The sequence below is a fragment of the Typopeltis vanoorti genome, chromosome 13 (assembly GCF_054136105.1).
Source record: "Typopeltis vanoorti isolate ZY-2024b chromosome 13, IOZ_Tvanoo_1.0, whole genome shotgun sequence".
NCBI lineage: Eukaryota > Metazoa > Arthropoda > Arachnida > Uropygi > Thelyphonidae > Typopeltis > Typopeltis vanoorti.
In genome coordinates this window covers 108817280-108837174 of record NC_143561.1, presented here as the reverse complement: position 1 = coordinate 108837174, position 19895 = coordinate 108817280, and the positions used below count along the sequence as shown (strand labels likewise).

Below are 19895 nucleotides of genomic sequence, written 5' to 3'. Positions count from 1 at the left end.
ATAGTCCATGTGTGGCGTAATCAAAACCTTATACAACAGAACAAGAATCTCCCTACTTCTACACGTTAGTGTCCTCCAATGTTAGTTAAATACAGAGCCTTTCATAATTACCACCTAATACAGTGTAGGTGTGTATATATATATATATATATATATATCCTCTCTTTAGAGTGACCTTCCACTGACTGACCACTTTGCTAGTCAGTTCCTCATAACTTACTGACTAGCATTACTGTTGATACCTCATTAACAAGCACATCCTGTGAGGGTGCCACCAAACAAAACAATCTGAAAGCCTTGTATTGCTTCCATCATATGCTACATAAGATAGATATTCTACAGAAAGTATAAATTCACTATCTGTTTCATATATTGTCTATTCATTCCATTTGATATAAATATTGATCGCAGTTCCAGGATTCTAATGTGTAACTAGCAGCTGATTTAGTGCTCTAGATTTTATTTATGTTTTTACTGAATAAAACTTGTTTTGAAGTATGTTTATATTATGATGTTCCAAGTTCAACATCTCATTTCTGTTTGTATAAATTTTTATTGGTTTTTGGCGAGTATATATTATGAAATTGAAGTAGCAGCATATGTGCGAGCAGCAAAGCCTAATTTTTGGTTCTTCATACTCTTGTAAAGTCATTTTGTCATCATCATCATCAAATTCCTGCCATGTACCCTCAAGGGGTGTACAGGATATGATAGTACGACACGAAAAAAATTACATCATTATTAATTTCCTATCTACAATTTTCCTCCAAATCAGTCTGTTACTTGTCAAGACGCCAACATTATCAGATCTTATATTTCTATCGTCTAAGGCACTTTGTACCGTATCAATCCACCTATCTTGGTCTTCCTCTGGGTCGTTTTGCTGCCAACCTGGCAGAGAAAACTTGTTTTGCTAATCTTTCCCGATTCTGTTTAAGTGACCATACCACCTGAGATTAGCTCTGCTAACGCATTCCTGGATGCTGACAATGTCAAGTTCTTTCCTAATATCCTTGTTTTTAATATGAAATTGCCATTGATGCCATCTGTTCACGCCTATAATCTTTCTCAGGACTCTCATATCTGTAGTCTCTAGTCTTTGGTCAAGTGTTTTACTTCTGACCCAGCTCTCAGATCCATAAGTTAAAACTGGTTTGAACACTGTCTTGTATACAGCTAATTTAGTGTTCCGACTAAATTCTCTCTTATTCCATATGAATTTATTCAATTGACTTCCTATCATAATAGCTTTGTTGATTCTGTTGTCTATTTCTATATTTAATTTACCATCTTCAGTAAAAATCGTGCCTAAATAGCTGAAACGTTTTACTTGTTCCACAGGTTCTCCATTCACAACACAGTTGAGATTTTCAATGATTCTGCCTATTTTCATTGTCTTTGTCTTTTTATTGCTGACCTTCATACCATATCTATTACAATAGCTATTCAATTTAGTCAGAGAATCTTGCAGACTTGTAGCGGATTTATTTAGAAGTATAACATCATCCGCATAAAGCAAAGAGCTGACATTAACATTTCCAATTTTGATATCATGTTTAATACTACTTTCCTTCATAATGTGATCCATATAGATAATGAATAACAGAGGGGATAATGTACATCCTTGTCTCACACCAGATTTAACATTAAACCATCTTCCTGTACTTCTAACTGCTGCAATTCTAACTGCTGACTTACAACTCAAATAAAGACTAAGTATTGCTTGCTATAATGCCCCATTGACACCATATAACTGCAGCGTATTGAATAGCTTCTCTCTTGGCACCTTGTCGTATGCCTTTTCCAAATCGACAAAACTTAAATACAGATCTTTGTTATATTCCCATGCTTTCTCGACTATTTGTCGTAAAGTGAAGATCTGATCCTGACAGCCTCTATTTGGCCTGAATCCAGCTTGTTCTTCAAGTTTTTTTCCCACAATTCTTCTCAACCGTTTCTCAAGCATACTTGCATAGATCTTGCCAGGAACACTCAGTAGGGAAATACCTCTATAATTCTCACATGCAGTTTTATTTCCCTTTTTATATATGGGTACTATGAGAGCTCTACTCCAATCATCGGGAATTCGTCCCTCTGTCCAGGCTTTCTGAACTATGCAGTGCAGCCACTGTAAGACTCTTATACCACCATACTTCAGCATTACTGGTCGAATATCATCTACTCCTGCTGCCTTTCCACATTACAAGCCTTTGATAGCTTTTTCTACTTCAAGTATGGATACGTATTCCTGACTGCATGCCTGGTCAGTGTTTTTTACCACTGTGCTGTCATCACTGCTTGTTTCATTTAGCAGTTTTTCAAAGTAATTACTCCATACTTTAAGGATATCCTTTTCTCCCGTTTTCATGTCACCTTTATCATCTGTAACTCCTTTTACAGCACTCTTTCTTCCATTCCTAAGCTTCTTCAACAACCTCCAAAATATTTTGCCACCTTCTTGATATTAATTTTCTATATTCTTGCCAAGTCTTCCCATGACCTTTGTTTAGCTAGTTTTACACAGTGTTTAGCATTCTTGCATTTGTCTCTGTATTCTCTGAGAGCGCAAGCTGACTTATTTGACAGGAACTTTTGATATGCTTTCTTCTTTTCCTTCACTGCCTCTTTAACTTCCTGTGTCCACCAGGGAGTTCTGATTTTTTTATCCTTACAGACAACTTCATCACATGCCTCTCTGGCAGAATCAATCAATCAATGTTTTCTTCAGAGTTTGCCACTGAATCTCCAAGGTTTGATTCCTGTTCTCAAACTCTTTCATTTTTTCTTCAATAATCTTTGTGTATTTTAGTCTACAGTTCACATCTGAGAGCTGCTCAACTTTTATTCGCTTTAAAACTTTTTTACATGTCATTCTTTTCAATATGAAATTCAATTTTATCCTGTTCAAGACTAAATAGTGATCACTTCCAATTTCAAATCCTCTATACACTCTGGTGTCCTGCAGCAGGGAGAAAACATCACTATCAACAATAACATAGTCAATGAGACTTTTCTTATTCCTTGCCTCTTCTCTCCATGTGAATTTGTGCATATTTTTATGTTGGAACATGGTGTTAGTAATAACCAGTCCATTTCCTGAGCAGAAATCCAACGGATATTTGCCATTATTATTAGCTTTGCTCTTTTCTCCAAATTTTCCCAAAATATTTTTGTATGTCTCACAATCATTTCCTACTCTGCTATTTAGATCCCCAACAAGGACCAACTTTTCCTTTTTCATTGTCAGTTGCTTTTTCTAAAGCCTCAAAAAATTCCTCCATTTCTACCTTAGTAGAACCTTCTGTGGGACCATAGGCACAAATAAGTCCAATTCCCCATTCTGATATTTGCCCACATCACTCTACTTGAGATTGCCTGCCATTCAAGAAGATTAGCCTCGTATTTTGTGTTGAATACTATGGCTACTCCTTCTTTTCCTTGATTGTCATTGCCTGAATATAACATTTTGTATTTATTGCTCAGAAAGATCTCACCAGTTTTGGTCTTTTTTGTTTCAGTCACCCCTATTATGTCGATCTGATACTTATCTAATTCCTCAGCTAGCTCCATTTCTTTGCCATTCAGGCTTTTTACATTGATAGTACCGATCTTTAACTCTGGTGATGTTGAGTTGGGGTGTGTGCTTTCAGATTTGTTCCAGTAGCTGACTTTTCGCTGTTCGCCCTGGTTCCCTGGCGAAAACAATGGGGGCCTTGTTTAACCGGGCGACGCCCCAGCCGGCATGAAATTTTGTCATGTTGTACCATCATTTTTTATTTTGGTTTAACCAATAAGAATACAATTTGGTCGGCTAAATCCCAAATTGCCAGACTATCCTCGTTCGTTCAGTATCCAAGGTCGGTTCTCCACATTCCTTTAAAGGCTATGTGGAGGTCTCCTCTCAGTTATACAGCTTTGACCCTTAAGCACCCTAAGTCATTCTGTAGGTGCATATATATAGTACTGTAATGGTTCTATGAAGCTGTATTTGGTTTAAGGAATTGCCTAATTGAAAGTTTGAGAATTTTGATCTTGTGGTTAAGCCTAACTCAACATGTGCGAGTTCATTAATCTAACTATCAGTGTGAACATAACATCGCTAATTTCTGCTGTAATCAATTGAATAGAACTAATTTTCATAAGGAAGTAAACTCAGAGTATTTGTTTGAAATGGAGTAATCACCACAGTGGTATGTTACATGTTTTTGATCTGCTACTTTCTAGGGAAGCACTTGTAACATAAGGGCTCACAGAATAGTGTTATCTGCATGTAGTTCCTTCTCCCCCCCACCCCTCATTTATTTATTGAAAATTCCTTTAATCAACCCACTGTGATCCTCAAGAACATAAAATCTGCAGATCTGAAAGCGATGGTGAATGTTGTGTATAGAGGTGAAGTGAGCATCTTGCAAAGTCAGCTATCTGCACTTCTTGCTGTTGCTGAAAGTTTAAATATTAAAAGTTTTAAAGAGGCTGCAGGTGAACTTCTGAATTCTTCAAATCTTTATTATTATTATTGTTAGATGGGCACATCCATGGAGTCTGAAGACTCATCACAAGAGATCCAATCTATCATAGATCTCCTTGAACCCATTAACAGACAAAGCACTTACAACCGACTCTGGCAACCCATTCTACTCATCCACAACCTTCCAAGCAAAAAAATCTAGTCCTCACATCTCTACTAACCACACCTTTATTTTCAGCTTCCAGGGATGACCCCCCCCCGAACCTTGTTCTGGTCCCTCTAGCCAAGTATTAAAACATTTCCCCCTGCATCTATCCTATAAACCCTTTAAGCAACTTAATGTTTCTATCATATCCCTTCTTCTCCTATCAACCAACTTCTACAATCCACACACCCTCAATCTATCCTCACAAGAAAACATTCCACAGGCCACCCACCATCTTGGTTTCTTGCCTCTGAATCCTCTCTGCCAACTTCCTCATCCCCAAGAAACCCAGGGGACCAGATTTGAGCAAATCTTGTGCCTATGTCTTCCAACAGTCTGCACAAAGATTCTGTATTAATCCCAGGTAATAATGAATTATCATCCAGTCATAGCAGTGCAGAATTAGTTGACAATCATTCTCATCTTCTGGCTGAATGTGATCCCCACTTAGGAGTACAAGCCTTGCCTCTCACTGGGCCACAACAAAAACAACATGAGTTAGAAATGCTACAGAACTTGGAGAAAACTTTTTCATGCATCAAATAAATGTATAAATGAGGTGAAATCAAAAAACAGGTATGTATAAACAGGTGAAATGAAGAACCATAGAGTTAGTATCAACATAAGAGCTTTAGGATATTAATGAAGAGGCAATGTTGATCACAAGAGAATGAAGACTTGAATTCTCATAGTTAACCATCCACCAAATCAATCTTCCTCATTTATATTTTATTCATATAAAAACTGGTGTCTCAGAAATAAACGTTTCTGAATTTTCTAATTCAGTGTTCTGAATGCTGGAATGGATCACAATCTGGAAAGAATGCAGTAATCAAATAGAGTAATCACCATTAAACAGATGTTGACAACAAATAATGCATCTTGCCTTGCACACCATCATACGTTAATTCCAGATAACAAGTAGCCTGTATTTTGCCACTACTGGATTAGTTGAAACTCAACATTATCTTAAATTATCAGAGGCATGTGAAGATGGTCAAGCATTAGTCTACTCCCTAAGCTTTTCACATACAATCAGATTGCTCGACATATATATAATTCAAGACTTTGAGTCCAGGGTTCCCACCTTATCTGAAATGCCTCCTCTTTCACCCTTTTGTTGATACTCTATACCAAGACAACGGTAGCAGTAGTAAGGACATTTCTGAGGTGCTTGCTATTTCTGGATTGATTGTTACTCGCTGTTACAAGTAAAAATCAGATATCTGATATGGGTATTTCTTCTATCAATCTACAATTCAAGACAATGTCCTCAGCATTGGATTCTATGACTCGTGAGGATTGGCTATAATCTTTTTCTGTCTCTGCATTGTCTACTCTTTGTTTCATGGAAAAAGAAATAGAAATATTCAGAAAGGAAGTAGAAGATTCACAAATGAAGAAATTAGGATGCTTCAGGTTCTCTTCTTCTTATGGTGCCATCTTCTATCAAAGGTCAGCGACCATCTTGGCCATTATGCTTCAGATAAGATTAGCTAATATAAAAAGTTCAAGAGGAAATGAGACAGAGACAAAGAGAGACAGGAGAATGAGAAAACAAATGAAAGCTTGGGCAGGAAAAGTATAATGGTAAGAGAGGAATTTGAAGATTCCAATAAAATGTGAGATTATGTGAAGGAGGGATGAATGGAAGATTTGATGACCTGAGAGTGTCAGGAATGAGAGATGGAAGGATGCTAGTGTAGGTGGAAATATAAAAGCATGGATGGTGGAGATAACAAAGAGCTATATGTAATAAGAGAGTTAGCTTGCTTATTAGTGGTCTTTCATAGGATGAAGAGCAAGTTTGAGAGACTGAATAAATTTTTGGTGAGTGGTGCTGCTGAGAAAAGAAAGCACAAAGAGGTACAAACCAGGAGAAAAGAATGCTCATCAAAGAATGCTAGTGAGAGTGGAATGATTTGTATGGAGATTCTATCATAACAGGAGTTTTTTGTGAGGAATGACAAAATCATATGTCCCATGTGCAAAGCTTAATGATGTTAGTGATGATATTAGCATGCAGAAAGGTCAACTGAAAGAGATTGATTGTTTTGGCAGGTACAAATGATCTGAAGGGAACACATGAAAGAGTTACCGACAGCAGCAAAAGAGAAGAGCGAGAGTGTAAAGATAGTAAGTCTGTTGCCATACTATGACAGAAGTGAGTTGCAAAGAAGAGCAATAATTGCAGATGACTCAATGCGTAGGTTGCCCAGGAGGAATGAATACTCGCTCTAACATCCAGTTTCTGAATGCTAGAGTGAGTTTGATTGTTGAAAAGACTTATATAAGGCAGATGGTTTGCATCTAAATGGATTTGTTATTAGAAGTTTAGAAACTGTCTTGCTGACTGTAGTAGGTTTAGATATGCAAAATCAGCAAAACTAGAGTTGTTAGGGTGGAAGCAGATGAGAGAGCATGCAGGCACCAAAAAAGCAAATGAGTATGTGATTGGAGAGAAAATGCTGTATTTATTGTCTGATTGTAAATAAGAATGTGGGTACAAAGCATAAGGTTAATCATGAGCCTATTAAGTTTATATCATTTATGTATACTAATTTCACAAGTATTATGAATAAGGAGGAATTTCTACCGTTGGTTTTTCTACTGGCCGAAAGTTATGGTATTAGTGAGACTAAGTTGATATAATTATTGGCATAGAAAATTAAGGTTATAGTATTTCTTAAAGGTGGATAGAGCAAATAGAATGGTAAGAGGGATATTAATGATAACATAAGATGAGTTGCAGCCTAAAAGCGTGCTAACCAAATAGCTAACACAACAAAGTATTTTGTCGGCTGCTGCTAAAGGACAGGGAATGCAAAGGATGACATAGGTGTTATGTATCAGCAAATAAATTCAACTAGTAGAGGGCAGATAATTACTATGGGGTGGATGGAAGGAAACGGAATTTATGCAGCTTCCTATGAATAATTACCTAAAGTAGCATTTAATGGAAGGTGCAAGGGGATTGAGAATATTGGACCTTGTGATTAAATCTGAGGATCTGTGTATAAATAAGATGGATATATTGTCGCCGGTTGGCAAAACGATCATTTAGTTTTGACCCAGGAAATGGCTAATGTTGAATTTTCAATAAAGAAGGATCTAATGTGGAATTACCAAGCTGAGAATTATGAGAAACTTAGAAAATTGCTTGGAGCAGTATCATGGGAGGATATACTTCACGAAAAAGATGTTAATAGTGCATGGAAAGTAGTAAAGGGATGTTTGAAGGAAAAAGTAACTAACTGCATACCAAGAGTTAAGAGAATTAATAAGGTGGGAATTAAATAGATGAATTACAGCATGAACAGGAGTTAAAAAGAAAGAAAAGCATGTGGAAGAGATACATAGATAGAGATGACCAGTAAGCCTATGATTAGTGCAAAGCACAGGCCAGAAGAGTGACTGGTATGGTAAGGAAGACAAAACTGGAGTAGTATGAGAGGAGATTAGAAGAATGAGCCAAGAGTAATCCGAAAGAGTTCTTTCGATATATGGCAAGCAAAAGAAAGAATAATCACAGTAGGATAATTTTGAAGAGTGTAGATGGTACAGAAGTTATTAAAGCAGATGAACTAGTTAAATTATTGAGTAATCATTTTGCAAGAGTGTATTATCCATTAATAGATATGACCAGTATTAATGTGTAAGTAACGACAGAGGAAGTCAATAATGAATACTTTTAATGGAACAAGTGCACTTGATGTTGTTTGCAGATGATGCAAAATTGTGGAGAACAATGAAGAGTCAGGATGATGTTATGGCCTCACAGAAGGACTTGAACAGATTGTATAAATGGGCAAGTAAGTAGAACTATCAGTTCAATGTTGCAAAGTGTGATGTTTTTAAATTTGGTAAGCAATGATGGGATTGCACTTGGTGGGGAAACTTTAGAGAGAGGAGATGAGAGATCTGGGAGTGGGGGTGGAAAAGGACCTGATATTCAGAGGCTACATTGTACAAGTTGTGAAGATGTCACTTCAGATAATGGCAATGATGCAGAGGATCCCAACACGCAGAAATAAAGATGTTATGATGCCATTGTATAAGACTTTGATCAGGCCTCATATGGATTATTGTGCACAGATTTGGTCACCAAGTTTTCATGATGACGAGGATATGTTACAAAGGGTTCAGAGACGATTCACAAAGGTGGTCAGTGGTCTTTGGAATGTGGAGTATGAGGACATAATGAGAGAATGTAAATTGCAAAGCCTCGTGAATAGGAGGAGGAGAGGGGAAGATATGATTGGGACATATAAATTAGTCAGGGGCTGTTATCTGGTTGACATGGAAGAGAGATTTTTCAGAGAATGGAGGGGGGAGGGACAATAGGTAGAACAATAGGCCATCTCTAGAAACTGTATAAGGAGGGTGTGAGCAGAGGAGTGAGAAGTAGGTTCTTTACATGGAGAGTGATTGTTGAGTGAAATGCATTATTGCCTGAGTGTGTTGTGAATGTAGATAAACTGAAACAGTTTAAGGCATGGTTGGATGAGCTTTGTGTGTGTGATAGTGTGTACCTCCGATGATGAGTCTGACTCTATGGAGGTCATAATGTTAATAATAATTTATTAAAAAACCTGGTTACTTATTTCTTCTATTCTTTATTAGTCCTTATAACATTTTTTTTTGTTCCTATTAATATCTTATTCCAACTTATATGTAAATTCAACCCAGCTTTTTATCTTTTCCTCTCTAAATTTTTCTTCCATGGCTTTTCTCTGATTCTAAACTATGCATCATCATTTGATCTAGTCTTCATAAACCTCATGAAAAGCTTTATTTATTTTTTTAACCTGATTGCTTCTTTAACTCTCTCATTTCACCAGCATATTTCTTATTCTTTTCTGCTTCCAATTTTTTTCCACACAATCCTTCTGCTGTTTTTAACATTATACCTTGAATTTTTTTCCCCGTTCCACATCTATGTTATCTGTAGTTAACTTGTGGGCCTTTGATGAAATCTGAAACTCAAATTCCTGCTTTACTTCAGACTGTTTTAACATCCATAGCTTCAGCTTTTTATCCTTTTTTTTTCTTATCACATTGATCTTCCATATTATTATTATTATACGGACACCTCCATGGAGTCTGAAGACTCATTGCAGGAGACCCAAGCTATCACACAACCTATCATACTTCTTCTTGAACCCATTAACAGAAAAAAACACTCACAACTGATTCTGGCAACCCATTTTACCCATTCACCACTCTCCAAGTAAAAGTCCTCACACTCCTACTGACCACACTTTTATTCAACTTCCAAGGATGACCTCTTGTTCTAGTCCCTCTAGACAAGTGCTGAAACATTTCCCCTGCATCTATCCTATAAAATCCTTTAAGAAACTTAAATGTTTCTATAATATCACCTCATTTTCTCCTCTCAACCAACTTCTGCAATCCACACACCTTCAATCTATCCTCATAGGGCACATTCCACAGGCCACAAAAGATAATGGGTATCAGTTTAATGTCGAGAAATGTAAAGGTATGCACTTTGGAGAAAATAGATTACAAGAAGTTTAGCACATTGATGGCACTGTACTCCAGGAAATAGCTCAAGCTAGAGATTTAGGGTGGGGTAGACAGAGTTAAAGTTTAGAGGATATATTGCTAAGGTAGCACCTAAAATTACTTGGCTAGTGAAGAACACATTAACAAGTAGAGATAAGGAAGTTGTAATTCCTCTTTAAAGCCTTGGTCACTTGACTCTGAATCCTCTCCACGGCTTCCACATCCCTAAGAAACCAAGGGGGACCAGACTTGAGCACAGTAATACTGATGTGGGCGTATCAGGGCCTTAAAGGAGTGCTCCCTGGGAGTATACAGTGAAGGTTTGTAGAGTACAAAGCTTAGTTAATAGGTGGATATGAGAGGGTGGATATGAGAATTTTAAAGAGTAGATGCTAAAGAAATTTTTTAATCTATGGCAAAACATAGAGAATAATCAACAAGATGCTTTTCATCACCTGTTACAAAGAATGAATTGAGTGAGACTGACATTGTACCAATCCAACGATTGGTTCCTGCTTCACAACCGTGCACCTTTACACAATGCTGCAGTTGTGAAGCTACAATTTTTGCCAAGCAGGAAAGTTGCTGCCCTTCACCACCCACCCTCCTCACCTGACCATGGTCCAACTGATTATTTTCTTTTACCAAAAATTAAAAATTTTCATTAAAAGCCTTCCAAACACTATGTGAGATTCAGAATGCAGATGCAAGGGAGCTGAACAGCATTCCAAAAAAAAGGCATTTATGGATGGCATCTGGAAATTGTCTAGCACTTTGCACAAGACTAAGCATACATTTTTGCACATACATATATGTGTGTATGCCATAATTAGATTAGATGATATGTAGAAGCTCAAGCACTGCAAGAAGGTGCTAAGGAATCGGTAGTGCCTTTGACCACATTGTTCAATTTAAGTCTAAGCTCTGGGTTGATTCCAAGGAACTATTTTCTCCTCTTTGATTCCAAAGAGGAGAAAATAATTCCTTACCATAAAGGAGGGTCCAAGACTGAAGTAGCAAATTCCTGAGTGATGAAGATCTCAGGAGTGGTGTTCAGAGTAGTGAAGAAATCTGTTAAGGGAAAAATCCAGGAGTGGGATACTATATGGGGAGGGGGACATGTTTTGTTAAGGGTCAGTCATGCTTCAGTATCTTACATTTTATAATACAGTGAAAGCTGAGTTGGATAAAGGTAATGGGTGTAGAAAGTTTTTTCACTTTGTTGCAAATTACATAAAACTTGCCAAGAAGTTATATTCTTGTTTTATCATTTATCCAAGAGCAAACTTAACAGCAAGTAGCCTAGTTGCGAGGATACTTTATGCTCAAACTTTATTTGCTTATGTTTCAACCAAGATTAAATAAAACAAGAATATAATTTCTTGGTAAATGTTAATTTAACAGTATGTGATGATACTCCTGGATTTCACAAAGGGACCATTGCTGTTTAATTTATATCTATCTCTATTTGTCCATGTGTTCTCAACTGTAGGCTTATGCGAAGTTGTAAGCTCAATTTAATGGATATATAGAACACATTGTGGAGGAACGTTTTAGATCTGATACCACAAAAAGAATGATGACAACGCTCAGGATTTGTATAAGGAGCAGGCTATGAGAGTGACTGCCACAGTGAGTAAGGCCAAACTGGATTTTGAAAAAAACTCATTATCTGTGCATGCTAAATGAAGTCCAAGAGAACTGTATATCACTATGTAATAATAAAAGGAAGAATGACTTTCAAAATATATCCATAGTGAATGCAGATGGAAGGAAAGTGACTTATTCACTAGATATACTACGTGAACACCTCAATAAGGTAGACATTATGAGCATACCCATTAACTCTCTATATTAGAAGGAAAAGCAAATGGAATGGCAGAAGTAGAATGAACCAGAGATATTAAAGAAGTTACAAGAACTTATTCAAATACAATCACTGTATTTGAATATCAAATGGGAAATTTCAATAGGATATTGGAAGTATGGAAGGAATGTACAAGAGAATTAGAAATGCCCCTGATCTCGTTGTTCAACAATGCATCCCAACACAATTCCTAATCAGTGGAAAGAGCAAAGTAAATCCAGTATACAAGGATAGAGATAGGATTGATGTGGCAAATTTTAGACCAATCATATCTCTAATATTCATCAAGGTTTTATAGAGCCTGATTAGGAATTACACCAGAAGTAAGCAGACAGTACCAGGATGTTCTACAGGTAGGCAGGTAACTTAAATGTAGATCTTTCTTTGGTAATCTGCTAGGTTCTATAAAAAAGTGACAGCAGTAGATAAGGAGAATAGACAGACCACAATACTTTTGGATCTTATTAAGACGCTTGAATGAATTCGACATGAAAATTGTTATACAAGCTCAAAGGCATGGGAATGCAATATAAACTTGTGACATAAATAGGCGAGTAAATGACTAATGTATGGAGGTGCTAAGTTATGAAAAGGAAAGTAACTAGTAGTGTACCACAAGTTTCTATACTTGGGTCATTATTATTTAAGTTATATATTAATGATATTGATAATGATATTGGGGTGCTTAAGGATTAAAGCTGTATAACTGAGAAGAGACCTCCACATAACCTTTAAAGGAATGCGGAGAAACGACCAGGAATTCTGACCTAATGTCCAATCCTCACCTTCTCGTGGTGCACCCTTTTGGGTATCTATCTGGATACTGAACGAATGAGGATGGGCTGGCAATTTGGGATTTAGCCAACCAAATTGCATTCTTGTTGGCTTAAACCAATATACAAAATGATGGTACAACATGAAAAATTTCATTCCGGCTGGGGCATCGTCTGGTTACACAAGATCCCCATTGTTTTCGCCAGGGAACCAGAGCGAACAGTGAAAAGTCAGCTACTGGAACAAATCTCAAAGCACACCCCAACTCAACATCACCAGAGTTAAAGATCGGTACTATCAACATAAGAAGCCTGAATGGCAAAGAAATGGAGCTAGCTGGGGAATTAGATAAGTACCAGATCGACATAATAGGGGTGACTAAAACAAAAAAAACTGGCGAGATCTTTCTGAGCAATAAATACAAAATGTTATATTCAGGCAATAACAATCAAGTCGTTAGTCATAGTATTCAACACAAAATACGAGGCTAATCTTCTTGAATGGCAGGCAATCTCAAGTAGAGTGATGTGGGCAAATATCAGAATGGGGAATTGGACTTATTTGTGCCTATGGTCCCACAGAAGGTTCTACTAAGGTAGAAGTGGATGAATTTTTTGACGCTTTAGAAAAAGCAACTAACACAATGAAAAAGGAAAAGTTGGTCCTTGTTGGGGATCTAAATAGCAGAGTAGGAAATGATTGTGAGACATACAAAAATATTTTGGGAAAATTTGGAGAAAAGAGAAAAGCTAATAATAATGGCAAATATCTGTTGGATTTCTGCTCAGGACATGGACTGGTTATTACTAACACCATGTTCCAACATAAAAATGTGCACAAATTCACATGGAGAGAAGTGGCAAGGAATAAGAAAAGTCTCATTGACTATGTTATTGTTGATAGTGATGTTTTCTCCCTGCTGCAGGACACCAGAGTGTATAGAGGATTTGAAATTGGAAGTGATCACTATTTAGTCTTTAACAGGATAAAATTGAATTTCATATTGAAAAGAATGACATGTAAAAAAGTTTTAAAGCGAATAAAAGTTGAGCAGCTCTCAGATGTGAACTGTAGACTAAAATACACAAAGATTATTGAAGAAAAAATGAAAGAGTTTGAGAACAGGAATCAAACCTTGGAGATTCAGTGGCAAACTCTGAAGAAAACATTGATTGATTCTGCCAGAGAGGCATATGGTGAGGTTGTCTGCAAGGATAGAAAAATCAGAACTCCATGGTGGACATAGGAAGTTAAAGAGGCAGTGAAGGAAAAGAAGAAAGTATATGAAAAGTTCCTGGCAAATAAGTCAGCTTGTGCTCTTACAGAATAAAGAGACAAATGTAAGAAAGCTAAACACTGTAAAACTAGCTAAACAAAAGTCATGGGAGGACTTCGGTAAGAACATAGAAAATAAATATCAAGAAGGTGGCAAAATATTCTGGAGGTTGTTGAAGAAGCTTAGAAATGGAGGAAATAGTGCTGTAAAAAGAGTTAGAGATGATAAAGGTGATATGAAAATGAGAGAGAAAGATATTCTTCAAGTGTGGAGTAACTACTTCGAAAAATTGCTAAATGAAATAAGCAGTGATAGCACAGTGGTAAAAAACACTCAACAGGCACACAGTCAGGAATACATATCCATACTTGAAGTAGAAAAAGCTATCAAAGGCTTGTAATGTGGAAAGGCAGCAGGAGTAGATGATATTCTACCAGAAATGCTGAAGCGTGGTGATATAAAATTTTACAGTGGCTGCACTGCATAGTTCAAAAGGCTTGAACAGAGGTGCAAATTCTCGATGATTGGAGTAGAGCTCTCATAGTACCCATATAAAAAGGGGAAATAAAACTGAAAGTGAGAATTGCAGAGGTATTTCCTACTGAGTGTTCCTGGCAAGATCTATGCAAGTATAGATGTTGTATAGTGAGAAACGGTTGAGAAGAATTGTGGAAGAAAAGCTTGGTGAAGAACAAGCTGGATTCAGGCCAAATAGAGGCTGTCAAGATCAGATCCTCACTTTGCGACAAATAGTTGAGAAAGCATGGGAATATAACAAAGATATGCATTTAAGTTTTGTTGATTTGGAAAAGGCATATGACAAGGTGCCAAGAGAGAAGCTATTCAATGCTCTACAGTTATATGGTGTCAATGGGGCATTATATCAAGCAATACTTAGTCTTTATTTGAGTTGTAAGTCAGCAGTTAGAATTGAAGGAAGTTCAGGAAGATGGTTTAATGTTAAATCTGGTGTGAGACAAGGATGTACATTATCCCCTCTGTTATTCATTATCTATATAGATCACATTATGAAGGAAAGTGGTATTAAACATGATATCAAAATTGGAGATGTTAATGTCAGCTCTTTGCTTTATGCAGACAATGTTATACTTCTAAATAAATCCACTACAAGTTTGCAAGATTCTTTGACTAAATTGAATAACTGTTGTAATAGATATGGTATGAAGGTCAGCAATAAAAAGACAAAAACAATAAAAATAGGTAAAATTGTTGAAAATGTCAACTGCATTGTGAACGGAGAACCTGTGGAACAAGTAAAACATTTCAGCTACTTAGGCACGATTTTTAGTGAAGATGGTAAATTAAATATGGAAATAGATATAACAGACTGATTTGGAGGAAAATTGTAGATAGGAAGTTAGTAATGATGTAAATTTTTCATGTAGTACTATCATATTCTGTACACCTCTTGAGGGTACCTGTCAGGAATTTGATGATGATGATTAATGATATTGGGAATGAATAATTGAATGATAATCAATTTATTTGCTGATGATGCTAAGTTGAGGCAAGTGATAAGGGACATATCTGATTGAGAATCTCTACATTTTTCCCCCTTTGATTTTATATTTCTTCCACACATAAGGAGGTACAAGAACCTATAGAACATCAGTGCCATGTGTGAGGTGTAGATGAAGGTTGAGAAAGAAGAAACCTATTGACATTTTGACAAGTTAACTTGAACAGACTGATTCTATGGACAAATCTTTAATATCGTTAAATATAAGAATATGCATTATGTATGAAGAGCACTGTAGGCAGAGGATCACATTAATGGGAATACGCTGTAAGTAGGTAGTATATGGATGCTGAAAGACATGGATTGAACATATCTAACGAATGGACAGTTCAAGACTACCACCCAGTTGGAGAATATAGAAGTCAGGGAAAACCAAGGAGAAGATGGAATGAGACCAGAACAGGCCACTGGGCCTAAATCCCTGAAAGGATGATGATGACACTGTAAGTAGTCAATGAAGATAGACACTTTTTGAGTTGTAGTGGACAGCAAGTTAAAGTTTAGGAGCCACATTGCTATGGTGGTTATGTCACCATATCAGGTAACCCCCAGTGGTGAAGAGACCACTATCTTGTAAGAAAGAGGAACTAAATCTCCCACTTTACAAAGTTTTTAATAAACAGATACATTCACCTAAGTTAAGAGGAGATGGAGAGGCAACTGAGAAGGTCTGGAGGGGAGGAAGGTATCAAGAAAATATACTTTTAATGTTTTAGGAACATACAGATATAGGGAGAACTTATGGTATAGATTGGCTAGGGGTGTAGCTAGGAAGCATGTGCAGTCCAGATTCTTTTTATGGCAAGTACTGAGTGTATGGAATTGCTGGCAATTAGATTTGTAAGTGCATCTTCAGTGAATGTATTCAAGGAGATATGATAGGTATTTTAATATGAGTGACTAAAATGGATTCCCTCAATGAGTCAGACTCCTTGGAGGAACATACATAAATAATAATAATGCAAACTGATCATGTAGTAATCCTTAATATCCTCTACACCTGTGGAGAGTGCATATCAGAAATCTGATGAAATTATTTATTTAAAAATAATTTTAATGTGAATTTTCTCCATGTCAAGGTAAATCTATAGCACAACAGTATCATGGAAGGGAGATCATTGGGATATGCTCTAGAGAGAGAGCAGTTACCCTGGATTATCCTTGTGACAGGCAGAAATGAAAGTCATCTGCCACCTAAAGACATTCACAAATATCCATGACAGGTGCATTTTCATAGTATGGAGGTTAAAAAGTAGAGACACTAGCTATTTGGACAACAATGGCAACAAAAATATAGCTAGTTAAATAAAGGCTGAGTCGAAAAACTAACTTATTGGAGGTAGTATGCTGTTGATATCAGTTGAAAATGTGGTAAAAAGTCAGTGAGTACTTTTCCTGTGTATTTCATGTTAGACAGAAGCAAACAGCACTGAACATGACAGCAAATGTAAAAGGAAGTCAGGAAGTTGATAAATATGACGTGTTTCAATTTTGTAACTGATGTTAATGAAGTTATGAGACTGAAAAAGATATGGTATCATATTAAGGGAATATGTAAATGAGCTGACAGTTCCACTGTACTTCTTTGATGAGAATTTTGAAAGAAAGGAACACAGCCTCTGCTGAAGGAAGAGGGCAACACTCAAAACTAATTGTAGGAAATTACAAGTCTTGTGTTTCTAATGTGGTAAAAGGTACTGGAGAGATTGGTTAGAGTTAGATTTAAAAAAAAACTGGATTTGGTAAGATCAAAAATATTTGCAGAAGGCAGAATAGACTTCTCAATATGTGAATGCAGGTAATAGGGTATGAGAGTGGTTCCACAAGTTTCTGGCCTGACTAAAGAGGTGATAGAAAGAAAACAACTGTATCACTTTTCAACATAATCTCACTTTACTTCAACATACTTTTCACATCTTTGAATTAATATTTCTATGCCCTTGACAAAATAGTCTGTACTTCTGTCTGCAAAATGGCCTAAAACTGCATCTTTCACCTCATTGTCATCTGCAAATGCAAATTTTCTTCCTCAAAAGTCATTCTTCAGTTTCAAGTAGAGGTAGTAGTAGCCACTGAGTGCTAGATCTGGGCTGTAGGATGGGTGTTCAATCTCCTAGAAGCCACAGTTCTTCACTGCAGCCTTTGCAATAATAGCAGTATGGACTGGAGCATTGTCATGAAGCAGGTGAACACAATGACTCAGCATTCCTTGTCTCTTCTCCTTTATAATGTCATGCACTTTGTGGAAGAGTGAAGCATAATATTCTGCATTCATAGTGGTATTCCTTTCCTTGAAGTAAATCAAGAGAATTCCTCAGCAACCCAAAATTTGTTGCCATGATCTTCTTGGTGGACTGAGTGACCTTGGCTTTTCTTAGCAGTGCCTTGCCTGGTTTGCACCACTCCATGGATTCCCTTTTGGTAAGAGGATCATAATAAAGGACCATGGTTTCATCTCTGGTGATGACAATGGATTGCAGCACTTCTCTCTGATTCCCTTGGCGAAAAGCTCTAAAAACTTGCAGGAACAGGTCACACGATGCTCCTTCTGAATTGTAGAAAGAAATCAAGGCATCCACCTTGCACTGACCCTCATCACGTGAAGCTTCTTATGAGTGATGCAAAAGACAGTTGTTATAGAGTCTCAAACTTGCTGAGATTTCTTTGAGCTTCAGCCATCTGTCATTGAGCAGCAGCTCCTCAACAAGAGAGACATTGGCCTCATTCATCACTTCCACAGGCCAATCATCACGAGGATCATCTTTGATGCTCTCTCGCTCTCTTCCTATGTGAAACTGTTTAGCCCATTCCTTCATAGGAGAAACTTCCCCATAAACACCATCTAATCACTGTTTGATAGCACTTGGAGATAGCCCTTCTTTGGTGAAAAACTTTATCACAGCTCAGCACTCATTTTTCAACATTACAGTCACTTAGTGTGCCATGTGCTAGTGAAATTAGTGCTTCCAACTGAATGATAGGTAGAGAGTTGAAACTGGTCCACTAACCTCCCCATAGACAATGGGCACAAATTTCGTATGTCAGGCCAGAAACTTTTGGAACCTAACTCAATATTTCAGCCTGGAAATTTGGGATTTCATCCTGCAAGACAACATACTGGCTGAAGAGCAGAACACAGCAAATTAATTATGAAGATACGATAACTACCTTATCATAGCACTGATGAAGTTTTTTCTACAAAGCAGGTTACTTGGATGAGACAGGTTTTTAATCCTGTAAAAAACAATGACAAAACAAGTGTTCTCTGCCAGGTTGGCAGCAAAACGACCCAGAGGAAGACCTAAATATAGGTGGATTGATACGGTACAAAGTGCTTTAGACGATAGAAATATAAGATCTAATGTTGGAGTGTTGACAAGTAACAGACTGATTTGGAGGAAAATTGTAGATAGGAAATTAATAATAATGTAATTTTTTTCATGTAGTACTATCATATCCTGTACACCCCTTGAGGGTACATGGCAGGAATTTGATGATGATGATGATGAAAAAACAATGACAAAAAGGGATGACAATACCAGTTCTGCCAATGATTAACATTTGTGAAAAATCAGATAAATATCTCTTTTATCTGTATAATTTTCTTTTACTGAAAAGATTCTCATCATAAAATAATATGCTTAAACAATAAGCACATTCACTGTGTTTAGTATATTACCTTGGATGGATTAGAACTCTATTCTCATATAGGAATGGAATAAAAAGTTTAGTGCTTCCAATATTTCATTTTCCATAAATGAAATTTTGAGGAGTAAAATATAAATTGCAACATGGAACTGATTAGACTTAGGAAGAGCATTTTAGGGGAGGTGTCTAAAAATAGTAAACCTTGGTCATTACATGATGTCTAAAAGTTATAGTTTGAAATATTTTGGGAAGTTTTTTTAATTTGCATAAAAAATGTCAGTCACATTTTAAAACTATATATAATCAGATTGTTTTGCATGACAAAACAGTCTGATTATATATAACTTCCTGGAAATTAGATACTAAGGGGTTCAAATTCTTCAAATGATCTGATCAATTTTATTACTTCTTTTCTAAAATTTCCGATCTTCTCTCCACACAACAGGCACACAAATATCTGAACATACACTTGCACAGACATCACAGTTCCAGGAGATGATCTTTTTTATTTTTTTTAATAGTATATCACAAATCTCCAGTGAACCAGGAATAAATATAAATGGAAGAAACATCAACCACATTAAATACATA

At 36.7% G+C, this 19895-nt stretch overlaps 1 protein-coding gene across 3 annotated transcripts in view; it reads right to left on the bottom strand.

Annotated features, from left to right (window-relative positions):
• LOC150100462 (integrin alpha-PS2-like) overlaps positions 1 to 19895 on the bottom strand; it is a 511813-nt gene that overhangs the window by 162785 nt on the left and 329133 nt on the right. The gene's annotated exons all lie outside the window — the stretch shown is intronic.